The 27,997-nt window shown below is 39.9% G+C and overlaps 1 long non-coding RNA gene across 1 annotated transcript in view; it reads left to right on the top strand.

Annotated features, from left to right (window-relative positions):
* The first annotated feature begins 3,929 nt into the window (after positions 1-3,929).
* LOC132345181 (uncharacterized) overlaps positions 3,930-27,997 on the top strand; it is a 190,896-nt gene continuing 166,828 nt past the window's right edge. Inside the window, exon 1 of the long non-coding RNA XR_009494374.1 lies at positions 3,930-4,344. This is a non-coding gene — a long non-coding RNA (uncharacterized lncRNA). The remainder of the gene's footprint in view (positions 4,345-27,997) is intronic.

Genomic DNA, 27,997 nt, shown 5'->3' with positions numbered 1-27,997 from the left:
AAATAAAGTATCTATCTTTAATCTCTTTCTTTCTCTCTCTGTATCATCTACCATCTATCTATGCAAAAAATAATTCTAGCTTTAGATTTCAAGGCTTTTTTTCCTGTAGCATAATTGTGTAATTTCTGAGCATAGTCAAAGCACTTTGGTGTGAAAGAGCCCAATATAGGGTGAGAAAACTAAGTCTTCAGCTAATTGTGCTTAGAACAATGTGTAGGCAGTTATTGGCTGATTGACAAGAATTATATTCCTGATGATTCTTTTTAAAACTAAAATGAACAAAGTTTGGACATATGCCACAAGTCTGAACATGGATAATATACACTCATCTACTCAATTTCTTGAGATTAATTATAACCTGCTGTAGGGTGAAATCAGTCCTGAATATTCATTGGAAGGACTGATGCTGAAGCTGAAACTCTAATACTTTGGCCACCTGATGCGAAGAGCTGACTCATTGGAAAAGACCCTGATCCTGGGAAAGATTGAAGGCAGGAAGAGAAGTGGATGACAGAGGATGGGATGGTTGGATGATATCATCGATTCGATGGACATGAGTTTGAGCATGCTCTGGGAGTTGGTAAAGGACAGGGAAGCCTGGCGTGCTGCAGTCCAGGGGGTCGCCAAAGTCAGACATGACTGAGCAACTGAACTGAACTGAGGGTGAAAAAAAAGTAAAGATCTTTGCTTCATCTATGGCACAGATAGGAGAGAAATGTTTATTATTTATAACCAATCTTTCTCTCAGCCAAAGTCTATAAATGTTTTTTCTTGGCAATAGCTTTGTAACTAGGGTTATGGTAAGGAGTATCTTGTTCTGGGGACAGATTTTCCACCAAATGATATATTTTTTGAAAGGTATGTGTTCAAACTACAGGTATAATTACCACATGAGAACCTCTAGAATTACTGGGCACCCACAAAAGTTTATGAGGAAGCAAACAGACATAGAAACATATCTATTTCTTAGGGTAGTAGGGCCTATTGAGAAATTTGACTTCATGGTTTAGAATCAACATTATTGATTTAACCATATAAAACATTTTCTAGAGAAAGCTTGGGGATCTTATTTGTCTGCTCTCTCCTGCCAAATGGCTTGATGGAGCTCTAATGTATAACTTTATTTCAGTGACCCGTGGGATGTTCCTAGAGTCACCATATAGGTCATTTGAAAGGATTTTGAATGTTGCATGGAATCAAAGCCTTTGGGCTTCCCTAGTGGCTCAGGCAGTAAAGGATCTGCCTGCAATGTCGGAGACCTGAGTTTGATCCCTGGGTCAGGAAGATCCCCTGAAGAAGAGAATGGCCCCTCAGTCTACTATTTTTGCCTAGAGAATCCTATGGACAGAGGAGCCTGGTGGGCTACAGTCCATGGAGTCACAAAGAGTTAGACACTACTGGGCGACTAACACATATCAAAGTCATTACTTCTGTTCGTTTATTGTTTGTAGCAGTCTGGGAAATGGGGCCCAGGACTACTGGTACTCACTCTAGGAGTAAATTCACAAAGTTGAAGAGAAGGTTATTAAGGGAAGGGGTGAGAGCTACTAAGTTGCAGATACAGTTAGGCACTTTTTATATTGAATTTCCTAAACAGATCTATGAGGTAATGTTATTATTAACATTAACATCTGTAGTTCTGACACCTTCTCAGAGCTCTGTATCTATATATCCATCAGCTTACAGGCATTTATACCACACACTGTATACCTCACACGCTAAAGCCTTTTAACTGTATGGATCACAACAAACTGTGGAAAATTCTTAGGGATGGGAGTACCAGACCATCTGCCTCCTGAGAGACCTATATGCAGGTCAAGAAGCAACAGTTAGAAATGGACATGGAACAATGGATTGGTTCCAAATTGGGAAAAGAGTACGTCAAGGCTGTATATTGTCACCCTGCTTATTTAACTTATATGTAGAGTACATCATGTGAAGTGTTGGGCTGATGAAGCTGAAGCTGGAATCAAGATTGCTGGGAGAAATATCAATAACCTCAGGTATGCAGATGACACCACCCTTAAGACAGAAATTGAAGAGGAACTAAAGAGCCTCTTGTTGAAAGTGAAAGAGGAGAATGAAAAAGCTGGCTTAAAATTCAGCATTCAAAAAACTAAGATATGGCATCTGGTCCCATTATTTCAAGGCAAAGAGGTGGGGAAACAATGGAAACAGTGACAGACTTTATTTTCTTGAGCTCCAAAATCACTGCAGATGGTGACTGCAGCCATGAAATTAAAAGATGCTTGCTCCTTGGAAGGAAAGCTATGACCAACCTAGACAGCACATTATAAAGTGGAGACATTACTTTGCCAACAAAGATCCATATAGTCAACGCTATGGTTTTTCCAGTGGTCACGTATGGATGTGAGTTCAGTTCAGTCCCTCAGTCGTGTCCAACTCTTTGCAATCCCATGGACTGCGGCACGCCAGGCCTCCCTGTCCATCACCAACTCCCGGAGTTTACTCAAACTCATGTCCATTGAGTCGGTGATGCCATCCAACCATCTCATCCTCTGTCGTCCCCTTCTCATCCTGCCTTCAATCTTTCCCAGCATCAGGGTCTTTTCAAATGAGTCAGTTCTTTGCATCAGGTGGCCAAAGTACTGGAATTTCAGCTTCAGTATCAGTCCTTCCAATGAATATTCAGGACCGATCTCCTTCAGAATGGACTGGTTGGACCTCCTTGTTGTCCAAGGGACTCTCAAGAGTCTTCTCCAACACCACAGTTCAAAAGCATCAATTCTTTGGCACTCAGCTTTCTTTGTAGTCCAACTCTCACATCCATACATGACTACTGGAAAAACCATAGCCTTGACTAGATGGACCTTTGTTGGCAAAGTAATATCTCTGCTTTTTAATATGCTCTCTAGGTTGGACATAACTTTTCTTCCAAGCAGTAAGTGTCTTTTAATTTCATGGCTGCAGTCACCATCTGCAGTGATTTTGGAGCCCCCCAAAATAAAGCCTAAAGTCACTTTTTCCACTGTTTCCCCATCTATTTTCCACGAAGTAATGGGACCAGATGCCATGATCTTAGTTCTCTGAATGTTGAGCTGTAAGCCTACTTTTTCACTCTCTTCTTTCATCAAGAGGCTCTTTAGTTCTTCTTAGCTTTCTGTCATAAGGGTGGTGTTATCTGCATATCTGAGGTTATTGATGTTTCTCCCTGGATATGAGAATTGGGCCATAAAGAAGGCTGAACACCAAAGAATTGATGCCTTTGAATCAATTCAAGTGTTGGAGAAGACTCTTGAGAGTCTCTTGGACAGCAAGGAGACCAAAAAAGTCAATCTTAAAGGAAATCAACCCTGAATGTTCACAGGAAGGACTGATGCTGAAGCTGAAGCTCCAGTACTTTGGTCAACTGATGCAAAGAGCCGACTCATTGGAAAAGACTCTGATGCTGGGAAAGATTGAAGGCAGGAGGAGAAGGGGGCAAGAGAGGATGAGATGTTTGAATGGCATCATGGACTCAATGGATATGGCTTTGAGAAAACTTCAGGAGATAGTGAAGGACAGGGAAGCCTGGTGTGCTACAGTCCATGGTATCCCAAAGAGTCAGGCATGACTGAGTGACCGAACAACAACAATCTCACAAGCACCCTAAACTCAGAATGGTCCAAATTGACTCTAACCATCCTAGCCTCTCCATGCAAAATACAATCTACCTCCGAGTCCTGCTAATTATAAACTTAAATGCCTCCTGAACTGTTGATTTCTATTTCCATTGCCACCACTTTGCTACAAATGACTATTATTTTCAGCTAGACTGCTGCAGTGGTTTTCTATCTAGCTTCTCCTCATGGAGGACCTCTGTTTTTGTGACATCCCTCCTATTTGTGAGTCACTGCATCTGTAATAGGGGTGGAGCTGGCACACAGCTGTTAGCACTCAGCCCTTAGTGAAACTATTAGCATGAGCCCGTGAGCGTGGAGGTTAGAGGTGCTGCTCTGCCAGTAATGAGCTCCCAGTGGTCCTTGTGGCAGAGAGAGCAGTGAGAAGTAGATCAGGGGCTCTCTGGCCAGCCACTGAGCTGGGAGACCTGGAGACAGGCTGAAGGCTTTGACCCACATTGCTCCAGAGCCTTTTCTGGGAGCACCCCCTGGCCAAGCCCAAGCCTTGAAGTAGCAGAGAACGTCACCCCGTCCCATCTCCATGACCTACTGGAAGTGTCTGTCTCTATGGGTTGCAGTTCAGGGAGGCCTCAGCAACTGGAGTACAGGGACACTGCTATTAAACTAACAGCTTTAACCAGCATTGGTCTCACTGTTCCAAGTTTCAGAAGATTGCTATGGATGAGATTAGTTATCTGCCCTGAGGAGGTGCCCAGAGGTCAGGGTAAGTAGCAAGAACATTGCACATCATTACTTCAGGTTCACCTGTGTGGTTGGGGCTAATCTCCAAGAAGGGCAATTGTTGTGAGCTGGGAATTCACCCGATTGGTATTTGCTAAAACATGCATTTCTGTTGGTTCTATACTAACAATTCTCTCCAGTTTGAGTGATAAGCTTGAGGGCTGCTTGGGTCCTAGGTCCCTGGCTCCCTCAGTGATGACAACTGGGCAGGGCTGGGGGCCTGGCCCTGAGGGCACCATCAGCTGAGATCTGTCTCCTTAGCTGGACCTGGGCACTGGTGGGAGGACTCAGACTGGGTGCTTGACTGAGGCCCACAAAAGCCCACACAGGGACCCCTTCCTCTTGGCCAGGGTCTGGCCCTTGGAAGGTGAAAGCTGAGGCCCTTGCCCTTTCTTGTCAGAATGGAGAATGATAGAGGTTTAGAGGAACATTGTGACTTGACTTTCACCTGATGCCAAGAAGAAGCTTCTGACGCCCTTTATACCTTTCCTATATAGGGGCTTTATTGGAAACTTTTGGAGAATTAGAGGTTTTTAAGGCATGAGCCTTCAGGGTTTTGCATGATCCTGCAATAGACCTTTCTCTGCTCCAAATACCTGCATTTTGGTATTGTTTGGCCTCATTGTGCATCAGGCACACAGATTTGCGTTTGACAGCATATGTGGGTTCTGACTAGACCGTGTCTCTGCCGCACCTACCTGCCTTCATGTGGCCATTTCTTTATACCTTTAGTTGCAGACAATCTGTTCTGCTAGTATTCAGGTTGCTCTCAGAGCTGTTGAAGTTTTGGTGTATCTGTGGGAGGAGGTGAGCTCAGGATGTGCCTACTTCACCGTCTTGATCTCTGACAGCACAAATTATTTTGTATGATTTTGTGGTGTTCATTTTTAATGTAATAGAGCTGTCCCTTTCATTTATACCTAGGATTTCTAGCAAGTATTGTTTTTTTTTTAAATAAAAGTCTAGCCTAAGAGTTGTACATTTTCAGTCTTTGAGAAGACCATGTAGATTAATGTTTTTGCTTAGGTCTTAGAGTGGTTATTCTTATAGGAATGATACTCTTATCTCTTAGGACCATTGCTTGGATAAACACTTGTGAGATGTTATGTCTCATCTCTACTTCTACACTTCTGACTTTTATCCTGTTGTCCTCTTGGTTGGAGCTATAACTCAGGTACCTTTTGTAGAGCTTTTCTCTTGACTTTTAAAATAAGGAACTATTCACTAATCTGTGATCCCAAAACACCCCACACAAATGAACAAGTGAGGTGATCAACTTACTTTGACATTGAGAAAGACAAGTGAACATTTTTTTGTGCATTTTAAGGAATCTAAAATAGTTTAGCCTAGTATTCTTAATAAGTAGCTGAAATAGCATGTATAGGGGAAAAACAGTAAGGGGGAAAAGCTTTATAATCCATTAATTTCTATATTTCACAAGTAAATGGCAGCTTTTTGTTTTTTGTTTTTTTTTTTGTCTTTTAATGGTACAAAATCCATAAGAGCAGAACAAAATTAGTTTTTGAATGCTTGCCGATTGTCTTTGGAAAAATTGTAAAATCTCAGGTGTATTTGGAATTCTGTCCCATATTGTTATGTGGAAACTTACTGCATTTTGAATATGTATACTGTATGAAATATCATTAAATTGTATGCATAAATTAAGCAATTGGGAAATTGAATTTCACAATGGATCACTGATTTTAAACTATAGAATTCTACCTTGGACTAAATTAAAAAGTAATCACTTGGTGTTTTGCCCTCCTGTTAGTAAAACTTTCTTTACTAAATACCAGCATGGCTAAATTCTAGAAAACAGTCTTTGCAAAGTCTTGCTCATGAGAGTAAAAAGCACTAACATTATTTTGGGAAAGTAATGTTTTTGAAATTAACATTTTTACACAAGCGTGGAGAATGTGTTAATATGTAGTTAAGTTGAAGAGCCTTTTTGTTTATCACTGCTTGCATTTTTGCTTCTTTAAAAGCAATTGTAGAGAATATTTTTGATAATTTCTGTGACTAAACTACAAAGATTGAAAATGAAGGAGAGAAAAAGAGGTGTGAAGTTGATGTTTCTCTTAAAAGTTATTTCTCCTCTAAGTTGATGTTTCTCTTAATCCAGTCCAGTTATAACTGATCATTAGTCCATCAGTGGTGACAAGAGTGGAAGATTAGGAAGGGAATGATTGAGAAAGAAAACAGCCAAAACCATTAACAGTTCAGGAGGGATTCAGTTATTTCTGCTGTAATGATTCCATCCTCAATGATCTCCTGCAGCCCAAAGTTCTATATGCTGAACACAAACAGAAAAAAGTTATTCATATCTATGCTGCCAAAACAGTTGTTTGATGGCAGTTGAGTAACTCCACTCCTTTTCTGTAAAAGTACATGCATTTACCTCCAAAAAGTAGAGAAGGGAATTAACTTGATTATGATCTTATAGAAGGAACAAAAAATGATTAGACATTATTTTTAACTTGCTTTTTAAATGATTGATCAGTAAGGCTTGCATTTTGTTTCAATTCTCTTTGGAGACAATTCCACAATGTTTAAATTCTTTAAAATTTTAAAGTGAAAATTTTTTGAATCTCAAAAATGTAGTTCTCAAAGATTTCCTTAATTAGATCATTGAGAGTTTATCCAGTATATTTGTATTCTGTAGTGATGAGAAAAAGATATAGATATTGTGGGAAGAAAAGAGCTGATAGGGCACATTCTTGTGTAACAGGTGGTGGGGTCAGCCATTTAAAATGTCAAAGATTCAGAAACACCTGTCAAAACTCATAGTAAATATTGGGTCAGAAACACCTCTCCAAACTTACAGTAAATATTGGGTGCTGGCCCAGTTGTGACTGTTCTACAGATGAGATGTAGATACTGGGAAGAGCTATTTCTAAGGAAAAAATATTAACTTCTGTAATGAAAAACTCATGGTTCTCTAGCACCCCAGGACAAAATATAAATCCTCCCAAAAGATAAAAGCCCCTTAAAATATGATCTTGATTTATATTACTGACCTTATCTTCTGCTACTAAATTTCTGTCTTCTATTTCCTTGTCCTAACTTTGCCCGTGCAAAATATCCAGCCACACTAAACCACATGATGTTTTTAGTACTCTTGTGAACATGCATAAAGAAGGTTAGTTACTCAGTCATGTCCAACTGTTTGTGACCCCATGGACTATAACCCACCAGGCTCCTCTGTCCATGGAATTCTCCAAGCAAGAATATTGGAGTAGTTAGCCATTCCCTTCTCCAGGGTATCTTCCTGACTCAAGGACTGAATCCAGGTCTCCTGCATTGCAGGCAGATTCTTTATCATTTGAGCTACTGGGGAATCATGACTCCATTCTTTTGCATATGTGATACACTTCCCCTAGACAGTTGTCCACTCTTCTCCATGGCTTCCCTCATAGCTCAGTCAGTAAAGAATCTGCCTGGGTTCAATTCCCTGGTTGAGAAAATCTCTTGGAGAAGGAAATGGCAACCCACTCCAGTATTCTTGCCTGGAGATTCCCATGGGCAGAGGAGCCTGGAAGCCTACAGTCCATGGGGTCACAGGTGTCGGATATGACTTAGCGACTAAACCAACCAACCAACCTCCATGTGAGTCATCTTTGGACACAACTCAAGTGACTTAGCATGCACACAGTCTTGTGAATCACTTAAAAGATAGCACGACCCTAAGCTTTCCTGAGCTGTCCAGGCCAAGTGAGTCAGCCATTGTGCTCTCATACTATTTTTTCACTTATTTTTTTTTGTTCTTCATTCTGTGTTCATTCTTTTTTTTTTTTAAATTTTAATATAATTTATTTACTTTTGGTTCTGGATCTTCATTGCTGCACTTGGCCTTTCTCTAGTTATGAAGAGTGGTGGCTGCGGTCTGTTATGGTGTGCAGGCTTCTCAGGGGCTTCTTTTGCTGCACGGCACAGGTTCTAGGGTGCCCAGGCTTCCGTAGTTGTGGCTCTGGTCTCTAGAGCACAGGCTCAATAGTTGTGACTCACGGGCTTTAGTCGCACCACAGCATGTGGAATCTTCCTGGACCAGAAATAGAACTCTGTGTCCCCTGCACTGGCAGGTGGGTTCTATCCACTGCGCCACAAGGAAGTTATGTTAACTCTTTTATCGTCACGCACCACAGTGTTTCTTTACTGTTTATTTACAACTCTGTCTCCTCCACACTCCATGAGCATAGAATACAGAAATCTAGAAGATAGTAAAATGTGTGGACTTGTGACCTGGAAATTAGAACAAAGACCCAAATGACAAATTCAGGGCAAAGCTTGGCTAATGAATATTAAGCCTGAATTAAAATGTGCCCATGGGAAATTTCAGACTAAAGAAAGTTAATTTAAATTCCAATTAGAGACTGATTCCAGTTCTTGTTCTTCTAAGGACTGCCGATATCAATAGACATGTGGTTTGACTGGACTAGAGGAAGTATGATTAGACCATCAAGGCTCATCCTGATCATCTTTCTAACATGCTCACTCATAATGGCACAGATCCCCAAATCCTGAACCCAAGAGAACCTACATTATTATTTTAAATAATGAAAGCTGAATTACCACTCAGCTTGGGCATTGAAACCTTATCTATACGAAGCTTCAGAAAAGTTAAATAAATCTCAACCTGCTTACCAAATTTTTTATTCATCATATATAAGAGATTAATCCCTAAATAAAAGGGATTAATAGTTTTCAATTTTGAATCTGTTTTCTGGTACTTTGAAGGGGGAATGATAAAAGATCATTTTCCATGAACTCATTTTATTGTTGTAAGAAGCTCCAATGGGAGGCATGCTGTCAGATATAATAGAATTGGGGATGTCTCATTTGTAAAATGCTGTCTCTTTTTCAGTCATAATTCTCTGTCTGTAGAAATAGGCATTCCAAGATTCCTACAAAGATAGGAAGAGGCATGTGTGACCTCTACCTGGACCCCCAGTAGTAGAAGAGTACATTTCTCTGGGTTGGTGGATTCTAAACTTCTTATATAGTGCAACTTTATTATTTAAATATTCTGTGTGTTTCTCCTGCTATTCATTTATGTATAAGTCATATAATTGAACTAATATGTATGTATAGCATACATAAAAATGGAAAGTAAGAGGATGATAAAATTGGACTAAACAATCTTTTAGAGATTGTTTTGTTTTCTTTAACATAGTTCCAATCCCAAAGAAAGGCAATGACAAAGAATGCTCAAACTACCGCACAATTTCACTCATCTCACACGCTAGTAAAGTAAACCTCAAGATTCTCCAAGCTAGGCTTCAACAGTATGTCAACCATGAACTTCCAGATGTTCAAGCTGGATTTAGAAAAGGCAGAGAAACCAGAGATCAAATTGCCAACATCCACTGGATCATCGAAAAAGCATGAGAATTCCAGAAAAACATCTACTCTTCTTTATTGACTACATCAAAGCCTTTGACTGTGTGGATTTCAACAAGCTGTGGAAAATTCTTCAAGAGATGGGAATACCAGACCACCTTATCTGCCTCTTGAGAGATCTGTATGCAAGTCAAGAAGCAACAGTTAGAACTGGACATGAAATAGCAGACTGGTTCCAAATTGGGAAAGGACTATATCAAGGCTGTATATTGTCACCCTGCTTATTTAACTTATATGCAGAGTACATTATGCAAAATGCCAGTCTGGATGAAGCACAAGCTGAAATCAAGATTGCCAGGAGAAATATCAATAACCTCAGATATGCAGATGACACCACCCTTATGGCAAAAAGCTAAAAAGAACTAAAGAGCCTCTTGATGAAAGTGAAAGAGGAGAGTGAAAAATCTGGCTTAAAACTCAGCATTCAGTAAACTAAGATCATGGCATCTGGTCCCATCCCTTCATGGCAAATAGACAGGGAAACAATGGAAACAGTGGCTGACTTTATTTCTTTTGGGCTCCAAAATCACTGTAGATGGTGACTGCAGCCATGAAATTAAAAGACGCTTACTCCTTGGAAGAAAAGCTACGACAAACCTAGACAATGTATTAAAAAGCAGAGCCATTACTTTGCTGACAAAGATCCATTTAGTCAAAGCTGTGGTTTTTCTAGTAGTCATGTATGGATGTGAGAGTTGGGCCATAAAGAAACCTGAGTACCAAAGAATTAATGCTTTTGAACTGTGGTGTTGGAGAAGATGCTTAGGAGTCCCTTGGACAGCAAGGGGATCCAACCAGTCAATCCTAAAGGAAATCAGTTCTGAATATTCATTGGAAGGAGTGATGCTAAAGCTGAAACTCCAATACATTGGCCAGCTGATGTGAAGAATGGACTCACTGGAAAAGACCCTGATGCTGGACAAGATTGAAGGCAGAAGGAGAAGGGGACGACAGAGGATGAGATGGTTGGATGGCATCACCGACTCAATGGACATGAGTGTGAGCAAGCTCTGAGAGCTGATGATGGGCCAGGAGTCCTGGCATGCTGCAGTCCATGGGGTCACCAAGAGTTGGACATGACTGAGCTACTGACCTGAACTGAACTGAACATAGCTCATTTCAGTGGATTTAAAACCATTACTCAAGTGGTCTTATTAGTTTAGATTTTATAGACTGACATTTTGGCAGATGAGAGTGTCATTGCTTTGGATTTTTAATGTGATCGTTGGAGAGCTTGTACAAGGAGTAGGGATGCTGGCCCAGTTGTTACTGATCACTTTAGATCATAGTATTTTCAATCCAAGGTTTATTGTATGAATCTTTTTAAACTGTGTGTCCATTTTGTGATGGTTGACTGCTTTATGCTACAAAACCAGTGGGCTTCCCTGATGGCTCAGTTGGTAAAGAATCCACCTGCAATGCAGGAGACCTGGGTTCAATCCCTTGCTTGGGAAGATCTCCTGGAGGAGGGCATGGAAACCCACTCCAGTATTCTTGCCTTGAGAATCCACATGGACAAAGGAGCCTTGTGGGTTACACTCCATGGGGTTGCAAAGAGTCAGACACAACTGAGCGACTAAGCACAGCACACACACAACCAGTACATTAATGTAACAGGGCAGGTGTAGACTGCAATAATGTCACGGTATGCTGAAAAGGAATCAGAAGAGAAGGTGTTGCTACTACTGCCTCCACATGGTAGGGTTTCTGTGGTTTCCTCAGGATACCTCACCCACTACGTGGCAACCCTCTTCCTTCTGATCTGTGAGCCAAGGAAGATGCCAGTGTCAATCAGTACATTAATGATTAGTGAACTTTAAATATTTTTACAAACATAAGTATACATTAAAATACTAATGTTGGTTTCCCTGCACCCCAATGAAGTAATCCTCTTGCCCACATCAAGAGGAAAGTGTACCCAAATTTGGGGGCTACTACTCTATGTTATAGAGAATCAGACACAGTAGGAACCATGTTCCTCAATATAATGATTGGAAATACTGAAAATTTTATAAGAAATAAAACAATTGATTTGTCCTAAAAGAAAGTACAGGGTTCAGAAGAAGCTTTTTTAAAAAGCACAATGTAGAAAAATAAGAATAAAAAGCACAATGTCTCTGTGTCTCCGTTGCTGCTTTGCAAATAGCTTCCTCAGTACCATCTTTCTAGATTCCATATATATGTGTTAGAATGTCATATTTGTTTTTCTTTTTCTGACTTACTTCACTCTTTCTCTTTCTGAATTGCTTTCTAACAGGCTCTAGATTCATCCACCTCATTAGGACCAATTCAAATATATTCCTTTTGTGGCGGAGTAATATTCCATTGTATATATGTACCATACAGTGGAGAACGAGAGGGTGGGACAAATTGGAAGAGTAGCAGGGAAACATATACATCACTCCATGTAAAATAGATAGCCAGTGGAAATTTGCTGTATGACACAGGGAGCTCAAATCAGGTTCTCTATGACATCCTAGAGGGGTGGGATGGTGTGTGAGGTGGGAGGGAGGTTCAAGAGAGAAAGACATATGTATACCTATGACTGATTCATGTTGATACACAGCAGAGATCAACATGGTATTGTAAAGCAATTCTCCTCCAATTAAAAATAAATAAAGATAAATAAATTTAAAAATAAAATAGAAAATCAGAAAAAGTGCAATATATGACTCTTTACAAAATATATAAATGTATATTTACATTTGTGGATTTTGGACTCCATTTTTGAAAAGATGCATCATTCCCTTTCTTAGTGTGCTTCTCTTGAAGTACTGTTTTGTTTTTATTGCCACAACCAGCAGTAAATTTGACTTCCGCTGTGTCCCTAATAAGTGCAGCAAGAAGAAAATTTGGGGAACACCATAGATTTTAAATCACATTTGCAAAACTATAGCTAATTTAGCTATTATGAACTACATAAACATATGATTCCAAAACAGTATTTATAAAAGTTCTCCAGGATTCAAAAAGTAAATGAGTATCACTCATTCTGTGAGAGTTGATGCTGTTGTAGCTCCAGGGTCAGGCAAGGCCTGACCTATGGACTAGAGTCCATAGTTCAGATCAGATCAGTCGCTCAGTTGTGTCTGACTCCTTGCGACCCCATGAATCACAGCACGCCAGGCCTCCCTGTCCATCACCAACTCCCGGAGTTCACTCAGACTCATGTCCATCGAGTCAGTGATGTCATCCAGCCATCTCATCCTCTGTCGTCCCCTTCTCCTCCTACCCCCAATCCCTCCCAGCATCAGAGTCTTTTCCAATGAGTCAGCTCTTCACAAGAGGTGGCCCAAGTGCTGGAGTTTCAGCTTTAGCATCAGTCCTTCCAAAGAACACCCAGGACTGATCAATAGTAGGCAACCTACAAATGCTGGTTGAATAACAGAAGGAGTATGTTGTGTTAAGGAAAAATCATTTTGTTTAGTAAATTCCTAAAAATCCATGTAAGTCTAAGGAAGAGCAATGTGATTAATTTTAGCTTAGAAAATGTTGATAAACAATAAGATATCCTTTTATAATAATTGAGAAAATGTAGGCTAAAGGACAGAGTTGTTTTTTCAACCATGAAACAGTAAATATAATTGTTTATTAAAACAATTGGAAACAAATGGAAACGAAATCCACATTATGTGTAGCAAATGTGATATGACAAGATTAATGCATCCTTTACAATGTCTGGACAAATAGAAAACAGTGCACTTTGTTTTTTGTACACTAAAAGTATTCTTGGATATTTTCAGGGAAATCAAGCTACTACTTGAACTGTTCTCTCAAAGCATCACCATATTTTACCAACTTTTAAAACTAGAGTTTCTCTTGCTGAAGTTAAATGAACAGTATGTCTGTGGGGTGGGAGGAATGGGGTGGTGGTGGAGATAAATGAGGCAGCCAGTGGGTGTGGTTTTAGGTCCTTTACCTTGAAATACAAACAAGGACACCCCAGAGCTTCTTAAAACACTGAGATGATAAAGCACAGAATTGTCTGTGTAAATGAAACAATCTAACTCTTTTGTTCATTCATTTATCCAGCATCCAGACATTTATTCAATCACACATTCATTTGGCTAACATTTGTTTTGTGTCTTTTATATTACAGGCACTGTATTGGTTAGAACCTTGTGAAATCAGAGTGATTATGTAGACTCTCCTGAACTTGTGCTTAGTCGCTCAGTTGTGTCTGACTCTTGGTGACCTCATGGACTGTAGCCCGTCAGGCTCCTCTGTCCATATTCTCCAGGCAAGAATACTGGAGTTGGTTGCCTTGCCCTCCTCCAGAGGAATTTTCCCAATCCAGGGATAGAACCCAGGTCTCCCGCATTAGAGGAGGATTCTTTACCATCTGAGCCACTAGGGACCTTAAAGGACCTTTAACATTGTGGGTGATTGCGGCAAGTGGGTGATTTCTGTTTTAGGTTGTTACAGTGGAATTGGACCTCTTTATAAGCAAACTTTTCAGAGATTGGTTGAATAGAAAATACCTTTTAAAAGCCACTTATAACCCTAAGGTAAATTATGGACTCTGGATGATTATGATGTGTCAGTGTAGGTTCATCTTTGGTGAGAAATGTACCATTCTGGTGAGTAATGTTGATAATGGCAGAAGTTGTGTTTGTGCGGGAAGTAGGAAGTATCTGGAGAATTTCTGCTCTCTCCTTTCAATTTTGTTGTAAGCCAAAACTGCTCTAATATATAAAGTTATTTAAGACACATTCAGTTGCCAATGGTTTATGATAGATAAAAGTATATAAGCAAATATCTGCTTATTTGTTTTATAACTGATTTCACAGAAAGCAGATGTTTACTGCATTGGCATCTATAGTAATGACTTTTACCCAGTGACCTTCAAACTTAGCCTCAGTACATTTATTTAAATTCTTCGTTAAAATATATGTAAGAGAAATGAAGATCAGACCAGGATGCTTTGAAGGTTTGCTATGCTCTAGTCTGTTGAATCTTTACTGTTATTGTGTATGGAAAAGTTCTGCTTGGTGTGACATTTCCATATTTCAGCCAGTTTCTTAAATTTTTCAGTTCTCATAAAATATAGTTTAAGTCTTTATGCATTATGTATGATTCTTTATAACATCTAATTCCCCCACCCTTTCACCCTAGAGTATAACTATAAATAGCCATAACATTTAGACCTGGCTATTGAACAAGTATGAGGAAAATTTAGATCCAAATGGGAGTCATTGCTTCACATTTCATGATTCAGTGTGCAATCTATGTTTTAAAATGGCTCTTTTACTGTTATAAATATGCTCCCTTCTGCTTAATTGTGACATCCTCAGGAACAATTATTGCCAACTGAATTCATACCACTTTAGCATAAGTAACTCTACAGTTTAAAATGAGTGAAGCAATAATTATATTATAGATGGGATGTTTAAAAAAACTTTTTCTTCAAAGTTCAGCTCAGTCACTATTGATAGTCATGTGGGGCTTATTATGAATTTATTATTAAAGCTGGTCAATAAAAGTTCAATTTGCTATTTAAAATTTAGAAATATCAGAACAAGCTATATTTGTATTCTAAAGATATTATTAAATCAAAGTCAAAATTTCGAGGGGAAAAAGCCTTAAATTTATCATGCAATCATAAAAGCTCTTTCCATGATTATATATTGCCATTGATTTCAGAAATTTTAAAATGTATCAGAACCACTGGCATAGGAAATCTTTGCCTCTTGTACTGGTGATATGAGTGAAATACAAACAGGGATATTATAAGCATTAAATGAGAAAACACAAGAAAGCATACTGACTTCAGTAGATATCGATAGAATGAGTGATTACATGCTAAAAAATAAGGTAAACTTCTAACTGTGCTGTTAGATTAATTAATAGGGGGAATCAAGGAAGGGTCCAAATCAGTGATAACTGCAGTAACAGGCAAAACTCAGCTCCAACACTTCATTAAACTTTTATTTTTAATGGGGATTTCTTCATTTCCACTGGAATGAACAAGTCAGTATGCATGACTTATTCTGCGCTGAACTTTGATGAATTTTTCTAAGTACATTAAAAATGAGTTGCATCCTTCTCTTAATCCGAGAAACCCCCTATACCTACACTGATAAACCCTCTGATGCACATGTAAGAAGGCAGGATAATGGGCATGAAGGACAATCATCTATATGTATATATAAAATATATATTTTTGCTTGTCAGTAATAACTCTGAACTGCCTACAGCATTCATCATGCCTCTTAAAAGTCAGGTATTGTATTGAATTCAAAAATTCTCTTATGCTGAGCAGGGAAAGGAAAAAAAAATCAAACACTTTCTGAATTGGGCCCAAATATCCAAGGTTAATTTTCTGAGAAAGCTGCAGCGGCTAGATAAGGCCATCCCCTGCAAATTAGTTTTGCCTGCCTGGATTACAGCTAAATTTATGCAGCTTGCCTTATCCTTTCGGAAGCGCCTCTGAAGTGTCGTAATTAACTGGCACACATAAAGTGAGCACATTTTCTGCTTGGTGGCAGCCATTCCTCATTTCATTTCAGTTCTAACCCAAATGGAAAGGTAGTTTCTTATTTTTACTGTTAAAAACACACATGAATGCACTTGTGTGTGAGCACACAAACGCACATGCATACACACACACGTACACCCTCCAATACTTTACCAGAAGTCTTTGAAAATAATCTTAAATCAGCTTCAGAACAGAGTTTGAAATTTTAAAGGAGTAAAGAATACTGCTGAGAGAGCAGGGAGAAATTTTAGCATAAAATTGAAATAAAAAGAAAAGACACCTTTTATGAAGTGTCTGGACTACTGTTTTGTTTTGTTTTTTTTTTCCTTTTTAACTAGAAAAATTTCATTTTAACCAGTTGCTTTGTGTATTTCTTGGTTATGTAAATGAAAAAGATTACCAAGATATGATGAAAACAACTATGATACGTATCTCTTTGGTCTGTATTTTCTATTGTCATTTCTGTAATATACTTCATACCTCCCCCAAGCCCATCCCCAAGTTTTTGAGGATTACAATGTACATTAATGTAAGCCAAAAAGGCCCAGAGAAAACTATCATTAGACAGCTTTCTCAGAAATGTGGCTCTGTCTATCTAAAGAACACCTTCTTTTCCTCTGAACACAAGGCTGAAACAGTCAGTGTTTATTGAATATCAATATAAGCCTTTGTCAGAACTGTCCCTGGCATCATGTTTGACTTTGGTCAGCTCCCGGAAAATACACTAGATAATTCCAGCGCTCTTTGCTTAACATACTTCATTAAGGAGTTTTCTGGTTTTGTTTTGAACATAAAACATTGGATTTGCAGTCTGTAGAAGCTGATCAAGAATTCCACAATGTCCAGGCTCATGGAGCCCATGCTGAGTATGACACCAGATCACTCATAATCCTCAGGAGCCAAGAGAGATTTTCTGTCCTCCACCCCATACTCTGTTCCCAGATTTTCTTTGGCTTGAGTTCTGCAGAGTTATTATGAGGATTACATGGGTTAACGTATAAAATGTTTAGAACTGTGCCTGGCATATAACAAGTATTCGATAAATGTTAGTGTTATTATTCTATCCTCAGTAGGATACCACTTCAGTGTAGGCTTGTGGCTGAGTCCTTTCTTACTCATTCATGTAGCAGTTGCTTTTTCTTGAATAAGTTCTTATTTTCAACACGTGAAATGTATTGTGATTTTGTTTCTTTTTCTGCTGAAACTTCTTCCCCTTCTGAAAACAGCAGAGAAAACAACTTCTTGCTCTTTCTAGTTACTTTTTCCTTCCAATCTTCCTTCCTCTTTCTGCTGCAAATCCACGGTGTCATTTTCATTGTATTTTCCGGGTATCTCCTGTGGGGCCCTCTAGAACTTGTCCTTATTCTTTCTTTATCATTCTTACAACTCTTGCCCCCACATCTTTGATTCATTTTCTGGAAATGTTTGTCTCTCAAGTTAACCACTCATGAGAATCAGAAGATTGCAGAGTCTTGTGCATGGGGAAAACATTCAGTGGTGCCTTAAGAAGGATTTTATCTGATTGCAGAAGTTATCTAATACAGGTTAGAAAATAGTTTCCTTCCTTGATTATTTCTTCCTATGGGAAAGTTGGCATACTGCATTTCTCATTATATGAAATAGAGTATTCACTTTTTCAACTCTATTGCATGCTTTAAAGACAATCAACAATTTGCAAGGCATCATGTGAATATACAGATGGATAGTCTATTCCACTTAACCTTCAAAATATTTTCCAATTTATGGTGCCTAGAGCTTTGAGAAGGAAATGGCAGAAGGAGAAGCCTAGAACTTGGAGAAGGAAATGGCAACCCACTCCAGTGTTCTTGCCTGGAGAATCCCAGGGATGGGGGAGCCTGGTGGACTGCCGTCTATGGGGTCGCACAGAGTCGGACATGATTGAAGTGATTTAACAGCAGCAGCAGCAGAGCTTTGAGACTGTCCCAGGAAAGAGGACTGTATCTGTGTTCTTTTGGGATATGTGGGTGAGAGGGGACTTTCACACTTTGAGGATTTATTAAAACTGAGGAAGTTAAACAGACACAATGTTTTCCAATGGGAAACAGACTCATTTAGGACATTTGAGTTTTGGATCTGGTTCTAGTCCAACCCACCAACTTGTGGAGTGATTGGAAAGTACAGTTCACCCTTAAATGATGCTGGGGTTAGGGGTAGTGACCCCTCCCCACCCCCAGTCAAAAATCCACATGTAACTTTATAGTCAACCTTCCTCTGTGTCCTACATTTGTGCATTAAACCAACCTCAGGATCAGGTAGTACTTTAGTATTTACTATTGAAAAAAATAATATTGGGTTTCCCTGGTAGCTCAGCTGGTAAAGAATCTGCCTGCAATGCTGGAGACCCCAGTTCGATTCCTGGGTTGGGAAGATCTCCTGGAGAAGGGATAGGCTACCCACTCCAGTATTCTGGCCTGAGATTTCCATGGACTGTATAGTCCATGGGGTTGCAAAGAGTTGGACATGACTGAGTGACTTTCACTATTGAAAAAAAAAAAAAAACAAACTGTGTAAAAGTAGGCCTGCACAGTTTAAGCCTATGTTGTTCAAGAGTCAACTGTAAATGTAATAGGATTATCCCGAAAGCTGAGACTAAATAGGCTGCTCACTTTGGCACCGAAAATGGCAATCTTTTTAAGCTCTAGGGCTTCCCTGGTGGCTCAGAGGTTAAAGCGTCTGCCTGGAATGCAGGAGACCTGGGTTTGATCCCTGGGTCGGGAAGATCCCCTGGAGAAAGAAATGGCAACCCACTCCAGTACTCTTGCCTGGAGAATCCCATGGAGGGAGGAGCCTGGTGGGCTACAGTCCATGGGGTCCCAAAGAGTTGGATACGACGGAGCGACTTCACTTTCACTTTTTCATTTTAAGCCCTAGGAGGTAGGTTTCAAGCTACCTGGCTTAGATCTTGGTATTCAAGTAAGAGTGCTTGAATGACAAACACTTGATATTCAAGGTAGAGTCTGGAGGCAGCCTGGGTCCTGAGATTAAGGTGTTATTGTTTTTGCTAACTTGATTAAGGAAATCATTCTCTGTGACACTGTAATTCTGACTCTTAGGGTGGGGATTAATTCTAATCAAGACCCAATGGACTTATTTCAACTCCTGCTTCTAGGAAGACCTGGCAAAATGAAGTGCAATAGCCCCGAGGCAGGAAAGGGAGTGCTTTGAAGTCAGGATCTGCAGAGCTGGCATGGAAACTAAGTTATGGTTGAGAATTGACTCTGACAGTTGTGGCTAAACCCACAAGCCCTCAGGGTACGGTGGTTAAGGCTGTGATTGTGATGGAGTAGGTCCTAACTACCAGCTGTTCAGCACCTTCATTCATGTGTAGGATTTATGGAACAGGGTGTACAGCTTCCCTGAAACCCGAGGAAGCAACGGAACAATATACTGACATACATTCTTTCTCCTCCTGCCCCTAGATGTGTATTGATGTCTTCTAGATTTAAGTGTAAAGTGGTTATTTAATGTATTAAATTAATACTATAGGCTATATTTATATAGGATTCCTTGGTGCCTCAGATGGTAAAGTGTCTGCCTGCAATACAGGCGACCTAGGTTCAATCCCTGGGTCAGGAAGATCCCCTGGAGAAAGGAATGGCAACCCCTCCAATATTCTTGCCTGGAGAATTCCATGGACAGAGGAGCCTGGTGGGCCATAGTTCATAGGGTTGTAAAGAGTTGGACACGACTGAGTGACTAACACTTCACATATATTTATATATTTTAGACAAATGTGTGATTATTGGTCATGAAACAATACACATACATTGTTTAAAAATTGAAAAATAGGGGGCTTCCCTCGTGGTCCAGGGGTTAAGAATCTGCCTTTTAATGCAAGGGACACCAGGTCTGAACCCTGGTCTGGGAAGATCCCATACGCTGTGGAGCAACTAAGCCCATGCGCCACAACTATAGAGCCCACACTCTTAAGAGCCTGCGAGCTGCAACTACCGAAGCCTGCATGGCCCTAGAACCTTTGTTTCCCAGCAAGAGAGTCAGTCACTTCCTAGGCAGACTGATAAGAAGCCCGGGGTCTCCGAGGAGGAGAAAGTGGTCTGGGGCTCTCGGGGAGGAGATAGGGGTCTGGTATTCTCAAGAAGGAGAAAAGGACAAATGTCTTTTTTTTTTTTTCTCTCTCTACATTCCTTAGTCTTAATCACATAAAACGTTTTTTTGTTTTCCTTATTACACAACGCAACTCAGCTTAATCTCTGTACTAATGATTATATGACAGCAATGTATCCTACTTGAGGTCAGTTTCTCCTTCTTGAAAACCTTCTGACTAATTCTATTTTCAAATGTAAATTGTGGGAGTGGGTCTAGTAAGAGCTTTACAACCTTGAGACATTCTTTTGATTTATTATAATAACCAATTGAAAAAGTATATAACTCCCTTTTCTAAGACTAGTGAGGGCGGCACTGTCCCCCTTCTGATGTCTGTGTCAGAAACTTCCTCTGTCCCTTTTCATACTTTAATAACATTCTGCTACACAAAAGCTCTTGAGTGATCAAGCTTGGTCCCTGGTCCCAAAGCTAAATCTTCTTAGGAGATTACGAATCTGACACTGTTCACTATCACGAAGCCACCAAAATGAGAAGCCTGCATATAACCTCTTCTAGCTGCAAACAGAGAAAGCCTGCATGCAGTGACAAAGACCCACCACAGCCAAAACAAACAATAAAATCTTAAAAAAAAAATAGAGAAATAAAGGAACTAAAAAAATTTGTAATTCAGCCTTGTATACTTTGCCGTACTTTCTCTTACCACTTCAAATATTTAGTGTGTGGAAAATCCAAGTGTTAGTTGCTCAGTCATGTCCAGCTCTTTGTGATCCCATGGACTGTAGCCTGCCAGACTCCTCTGTCCATGGAATTTTCCAGGCAGGAATACTGGAGTGGGGAGCCATGCCCTTTTCCAGGGAATCTTCCCCACCCAGGGATGGACCATGGGTCCTCCTACATTGCAGGCAGATTCTTTACCATCTGAGTCACAAGGGAAGCCCTTAGTGTGTGACTGAATACCTGTTTCACCACTGTAATAATTACTTGGACCTTTCAAAGACATTTTGCAACCCATGTATAACTATAAGGCACAGAGAGCCCATGCTGGTTCTTTCCTTGTGTATTGTCATCTTGAATGATATCTAAAGGTAATGAAAGGGGGCTTTTAAGTGCAACAACTATGCATAGACAGTCTTAATTTTATTGAGTATAGTAGCATAATGGAATGAATCCTCAGGTTGATCTAAAGCAAGAATTAGCATAATACTTCAAATCAGTGATTATCAAATACTAAAGGAACATATGATCTCCTTGCCCATGTCAGCAGAGGTAGAACTTGCTTGCCTCCTCTTAAAATTTTGCTAACTTCTGAAGGTAGGAAAGAACAGAAGAATAACAAATCGAAAGAAAACCCAATGATGGATGTGGAGTGCCATACGACCTCTTGCATGTTTTTCCATGAGGTGGCTCAGTGGTAAAGAACCTGCCTGCCAATGCAGGAGATGTGGGTTCTATCCCTGGGTCAGGAAGATCCCCCAGAGAAGGCAATGGCAACCCCCTTCCAGTATTCTTGCCTGGGAAATCTCATGGACAGAAGAAGGAGCCTGGGGGCTACGATGCATGGTGTTGCAGAAGAGTCTGACAAGACTTAGCAAGTAAACAAAAATGACAACATGACCTCTTGACTTGAATCAGGCTTTGAACTGAGCCGAGCAAGAACACATTTCAGTCACCTAGTTCTCATCCAGTCTTACAAGTCTCTCCATATAGAGCAGGGAGTTCAACTTGGTGCTCTGTGCTGGCCTTGATGGATTTGGATATGGCAGAGAGGGAGATCCAAGAGGGAGTGTATACAGGTATGTATACAGCTGGTTCACCTCACTGAACTGCAAAAACTAACACAACACTGTGTAGCCATTATATCCCAGTTTAAAAAAAAAAAAATGTTTGATCATTTTGGGATGGACGTGAGCATTGGTGTTAGATTTTCTCATTTGTTGGCTGTGACAGAACTGAAGCCTTCTCTGTTCACTGAAAATTCAGGGAAATTTCCCCAAAGAGCACAGAATCTGCACAAACTGGAAACACATTTCAAACCTATGAATGTTTTAGGTGGTTTTTCAAAGGTGTATTAATTTTAATAAAACCTGGACTCACTAAAACCATAGAGCAAAGACCTATATCTAAAAACCTGAATGGAAAGTCAATTATTCGTAGAAAGAGCACAGGATTAATTGGCTTTTAACAACAACAATAATAACAATGACAAGAACATCATCACCTTTGGAAAGGTTGAGAATTAATTTTTGTGTTCTCTAGGATTAAGTACAACTGAACTCAATTTAGGAAGCAGAGAAAAACACAAATGCTTAAAAATAGACTTTCTAAAGCCTGCTCATTCTTTAAAAAAAAAAAATATATATGTATGTTTATATATATATTATTAAATTATAGTTGATTTATGTTGCAGGTATACAGCAAGTGATTACGTTTATATATATATATGTATATATTCTTTTCCATTATAGATTATCATGAGGTACTGATAATGAGGTATAGTTCTCTATGCTATATGCTACTGCTGCTGCTAAATCGTTTCAGTCATGTCCGACTCTGTGCATCCCCAGAGAGGGCAGCCCACCAGGCTCCCCCATCCCTGGGATTCTCCAGGCAAGAACACTGGAGTGGGTTGCCATTTCCTTCTCCAATGCATGAAAGTGAAAAGTGAAAGGGAAGTCACTCAGTCGTGTCTGACTCTTAGCGACCTCATGGACTGCAGCCTACCAGGCTCCTCCATCCGTGGGATTTTCTAGGCAAGAGTACTGGAGTGGGGTGCCATTGCCTTCTCCGATGCTATATAGTAGGTCCTTATTGTTTACACAGTAGTGTGTATCTATTAATCCCAAACCCCAACTTATCCTGCCCTCCTTTTCCCTCTTGGTAACCATTATTTTGTTCCCTATGTCTGTTTTATAAATAAATTCATCTGTATCTTTTTTTTTTAGATTCCACATATAAGTTATATGGTACTTGTCTTTCTCTGTCTTCACTTAGTATAACATTCTCTAGGTTTATCATGTTTCCACAAATGGCATTATTTCATTCTTTTTATGGCTGAACAGTATTCCATTGGATATACTTATACCACATCTTCTTTGTCCATTCATCTGCTGATGGACATTAAGATTGCTCCCATGTCTTTTTTTTTAAATTGAAGTATAGTTGATTTATAATATCATGTTATTTTCAGATGTGCAGCTTCTGTGTCTTGGGTATTATAAATAGTGCCACTACCAACACTGGAGTGCATGTATTTTTTTGCATTACAGTTTTTGTCTTTTTCAGATATGTGCCCAGGAATGGGATTGCTGAATCATATGGTAACTCTACTTTTTGTTTTTTAAGGAACCTCCATACTGTTCTCCATAGTGGTCACAGCAAATTACATTCCAACCAACAGTGTAGGAGGGTTTATCTATATATTTTAAAATAATATGTACTTAGGATGTACAACATGATGATTTGTAATACATACACAGTGAAGCCTACTGCTACTGCTGCTGCTAAGTTGCTTCTCATTCTTAATTTGCTTTTCATAGGATGTCATGTATATAGCTCCCTTCCTCTGTCTGTCTGTCTGTCTTCTGGCTAGAGAAGTGAGGGTCTTTTATTTATTTTATTTATTAATAAATAAAGCATTTATTTTATTTATTAATAAATAAAACATTTATTTTATTTATTAATATTCAGGTCTTTTTCATTGATGTGAACACTTATTCTTTCTATGTAATAAGAAAATGAAAAACAATTTCTACATCCCTGTGGACAAAGGAATAGCTTCTTTTTCTTCCAATTGTAATTGAAGGGCAAAATAGATTGAGCCTAGGGTCTCTGATGGAGAAGGCAATGGCACCCCACTCCAGTACTCTTGCCTGGAAAATCCCATGGACGGAGGAGCCTGGTAGGCTGTAGTCCGTGGGGTCGCTAAGAGTCAGACACGACTGAGTGACTTCCCTTTCACTTTTCACTTTCATGCATTGGAGAAGGAAATGGCAACCCACTCCAGTGTTCTTGCCTGGAGAATCCCAGGGACGGGGGAGCCTGGTGGGCTGCCGTCTACGGGGTCGCACAGAGTCGGACGCGACTGAAGTGACTTAGCAGCAGCAGCAGCAGCAGGGTCTCTGAACTGGAAAAGCTGGACAGGGTTGCTCAGGGTGAAGCCACCTGCCACTCCCAGCACTAGCCCCGCCACCCCATCCACTCCCTTCTCCCTGCGGCAGGGATTCTTGCTGTGTCACCTTCAGCAGCTACTCACATTCCAGCTTGAAGCAGCTGCTCCTCCAACAGTGACCATGGTTGGAAACCACTTCTGCCAGCAGTGGCTTCTCATGACTGGGATCAGTCTACTAGTTGCTTTCAGTCAGGTGGAATGAATTCAGGCAGCAGCTTTGAAGCAGCTTTGATAAAGCCTTCCTGATCTTTCATCTGTGGGACAATTTAGGACATTTAAAATGATTCCTCTTGCATTGTGTTCCCCTGGTGAGCCAGAGAATAAAGAATCTCCTCACGATGCTGGAGACCTGGGTTTGTTCCCTGGGTCAGGGAGATCCCCTGGAGAAGGGAATGGCAACATACTCCAGTATTCTTGCCTGGAGAATTCCCTGGACAGAGGATCCTGGTGGTCTACAGGCCATAGGGTCGCAAAGAGTTGAACACAACTGAGCGACCAACACTTGTTTCCTCTTGCATTTACAATTATATTCCTCCAGAACCCACTTGCTCAGACCACTCACCCTTCATCCATAGGCTGTGCGCTGCTTCAGACTTTGGAAACATGGCTGCCCAGCATGGGGAAAGTGAAGAGTGTAGGGCTATATTTTGATGGCTCAGAATGATCTAAAGCTTGTATTTGTGCTGGTTTTCAGAAACTAGGATCCTGGTTTGTGACTTCATCACCCCTCCCCGCACCTCTTTACCTGTCTTTGCACAGAAATGACGGCTTGTTCTAGTTGCTATTCATCATCCTCCGGTCTCTTTGTTGGTACCCAGTCAAGTATTCTGGTCTTCCCTCGCTCTCATCCTTCTTGCAGGATGAAGATTGCTTTCTCTGATCTTCAAGCACAGGGAGAGTTCAGCTAAGTGTCTGGGTTCAGCATTCTCCTTTAGGTCATGAGTCCTGCTTCTGAAAGGCAGCATGAAGCAGGAGTCTTGCCAAGACTTACAGTACAATGTTTAATAGACTGTGTTTTTGGAGAAGGCAATGGCACCCCACTCCGGTACTCTTGCCTGGAAAATCCCATGGATGGAGGAGCCTGGTCGGCTGCAGTCCATGGGATCGCTAGGAGTCGGACACGACTGAGCGACTTCACTTTCACTTTTCACTTTCATGCATTGGAGAAGGAAATGGCAACCCACTCCAGTGTTCTTGCCTGGAGAATTCCAGGGACGGGGGAGCCTGGTGGGCTGCCATCTCTGGGGTCGCACAGAGTCAGACACGACTGAAGCGACTTCGCAGCAGCAGAAGACTGTGTTTTTGGAACCATAATTTCAATACAGCCCACCAGTTTTGCTTTACATTGGTATAACCATTTGGCTTCCTGGGCTTTTTTCTCAGGAAGAAAGCATGTTATCCTAAAAGTAAATTCTGGTATTCTGGTCTCCTTATCTCCCAAATAGAAAATATCTGGAGGCTTTGTTTCAGTGTTAACTCTCCTGGTACATTATGATTTCCTCCCTTTCTTCTCTCCCTGCTCTGAAGTCTTGGCAATAAAGTAGCTTCTTTTGCATCCTGGATATGGGGCAGGTATTCTATTCTTGACAATGATAAGGAGAATAATGCTGTTCATGGTGATTGATGACTGTTTCTTTCTTGTTATAAACACATCATCTCATTTAATTCTTTCAACTTTCCTTAATGTATGGGCAAAATGAGAGTCAGAGCTGAAATTCTGCTATACCTGAATTTAAAACATTCTTTTTTCTTTGTATATCTCCATCAGAGAATTCTGGGTCAGAATGCAAATTAAATTCCTTGAGAAAAGTTCCCCAAGGTAAATATGCAAATGTGCTCTAATTATGGTCATGTATTACATATGAATATGCCCTTCCTTGTAACAGAACTGGTTTCTGTTATTAGATATTTCCATGTATTAAATATTTATCATTGCTTTGATAAGTTAATGTGCTGCAATTGATTATTGACCCTTTCTTTTACTATTTTTTTTTAACCTTAACATTGTGATGTGTACGTAACCTGATCACTGTAGCTATATTTGGTTAAAAAGAAGTTTTGGTTATATTCTAGGTGCTGAAAAACCTTCACTAACATTCACTAACATTTATTAAAACTGTTAATAAATGAATAAAATGGGAGATGAATACCTAAATGATATGTAGAAATTGGAAAATTTAGCCACAATCATGACAGTGGAGCCGCAACCTTCGAGGATGTTTTGCATAGAATTATTTTGGGGTATTTTGTGAGGATCAAAGAAAGCACAAATCCATGTCTGAAATAATACTCTAGTGAAAGACATGACAGCATGTAAAATATATCAATAATCAGTGGAAAGGATATAGGTTTTTGCATAAGACAAGTACTTGAGTTCCTACTCATTTCTTACACTTTACTATTTCTGTAACTTCGGGGAATTCACTGACTGCTTTCTCACCTTTTGGGAAATTCATTTACTGGCTTCTCACCTTTCTATTTTATTAAATGGGACCAATAGTAATAATATTTATGTCACAAGTTATTTTGAGGTAAAATATATGAAAGTGCTTAATAAGAACTGGTTTATTTATTCATGCATTCAGTTTATTATTTGCAAAGCAGTGCTCCAGGCAGAGTGGGGACTATAAAGGAGTACCGAACAAAGTGATAGAAGCCCTGGACATGAAAGAGCTTGCATTTTAGTTCAAAGCAATAATTTTAAGGCTAATTTTTGCCCTGTGTTAGAAATAACTGGAGTTTATTTCATAGCTCATTTTCCCCTAAGCCTGAGGAAAAGTTTAAAAGGTTGAAGATATTTGTGTTTATGTAGTAAAATTCTGTGTTATAAAAAGCTTCCACAATGTTTACTTTTAAGATTATTTTGCACATGTAGATAAGGGGGACAAGAACTGGATTTGGGGTATTTGTAAATTAAGATAGTGAAGCCACTGAGAACCTCTAAGTAAGCTGCCTATTTTGTTGCTTCTTGATATAAACTATACACTTTAGAAATGACTGGTTTAAAATACGTTATCTTAAAATAACAGACTTAGTGTGACTGTCCGGATCTCTCAAATTCTTTAAGATTGTACTAAAACTCCTTCTCTTTCAAGAAATTGCTTTTGATTCAACTGAAAAATATCTGTGATGGTGACAAATATCTGTGTGGTAGACTGTATCAAAAATGGGTGCATTAATATTTCTGCGCCCACATATTCTTTTTGTCACTCTGCTCCCAAAAGGTAGAGCCTGTTAAGGAGAGTCCATGTCCTTGAATTCGGGTGAGCCCCTGAGTACCGCTGCAAATGGAATGAGGTAGAAAGGAGGTTATGTGATTTCCAAGGCGAGGTCCTAAAAGTGAAGCAGCTTCTGCCTGCTTCTCTCTCTCACATTTCTCTCTCTCTGTCTCTTCTCTCTCCTTCTCTTTCTTTCTCTCTCTCCCCCATTCTCCCTTTCTCTTTCTCCATGCAGCTTGTAAGAGGTCCGAGGATTCCTGGCTGTGCCAGCCTCCAATGTTTGAGGTCT

This window comes from Bos taurus, chromosome 4 (assembly GCF_002263795.3).
Source record: "Bos taurus isolate L1 Dominette 01449 registration number 42190680 breed Hereford chromosome 4, ARS-UCD2.0, whole genome shotgun sequence".
Lineage (NCBI taxonomy): Eukaryota > Metazoa > Chordata > Mammalia > Artiodactyla > Bovidae > Bos > Bos taurus.
This window is presented reverse-complemented; position numbering and strand designations above follow the sequence as displayed.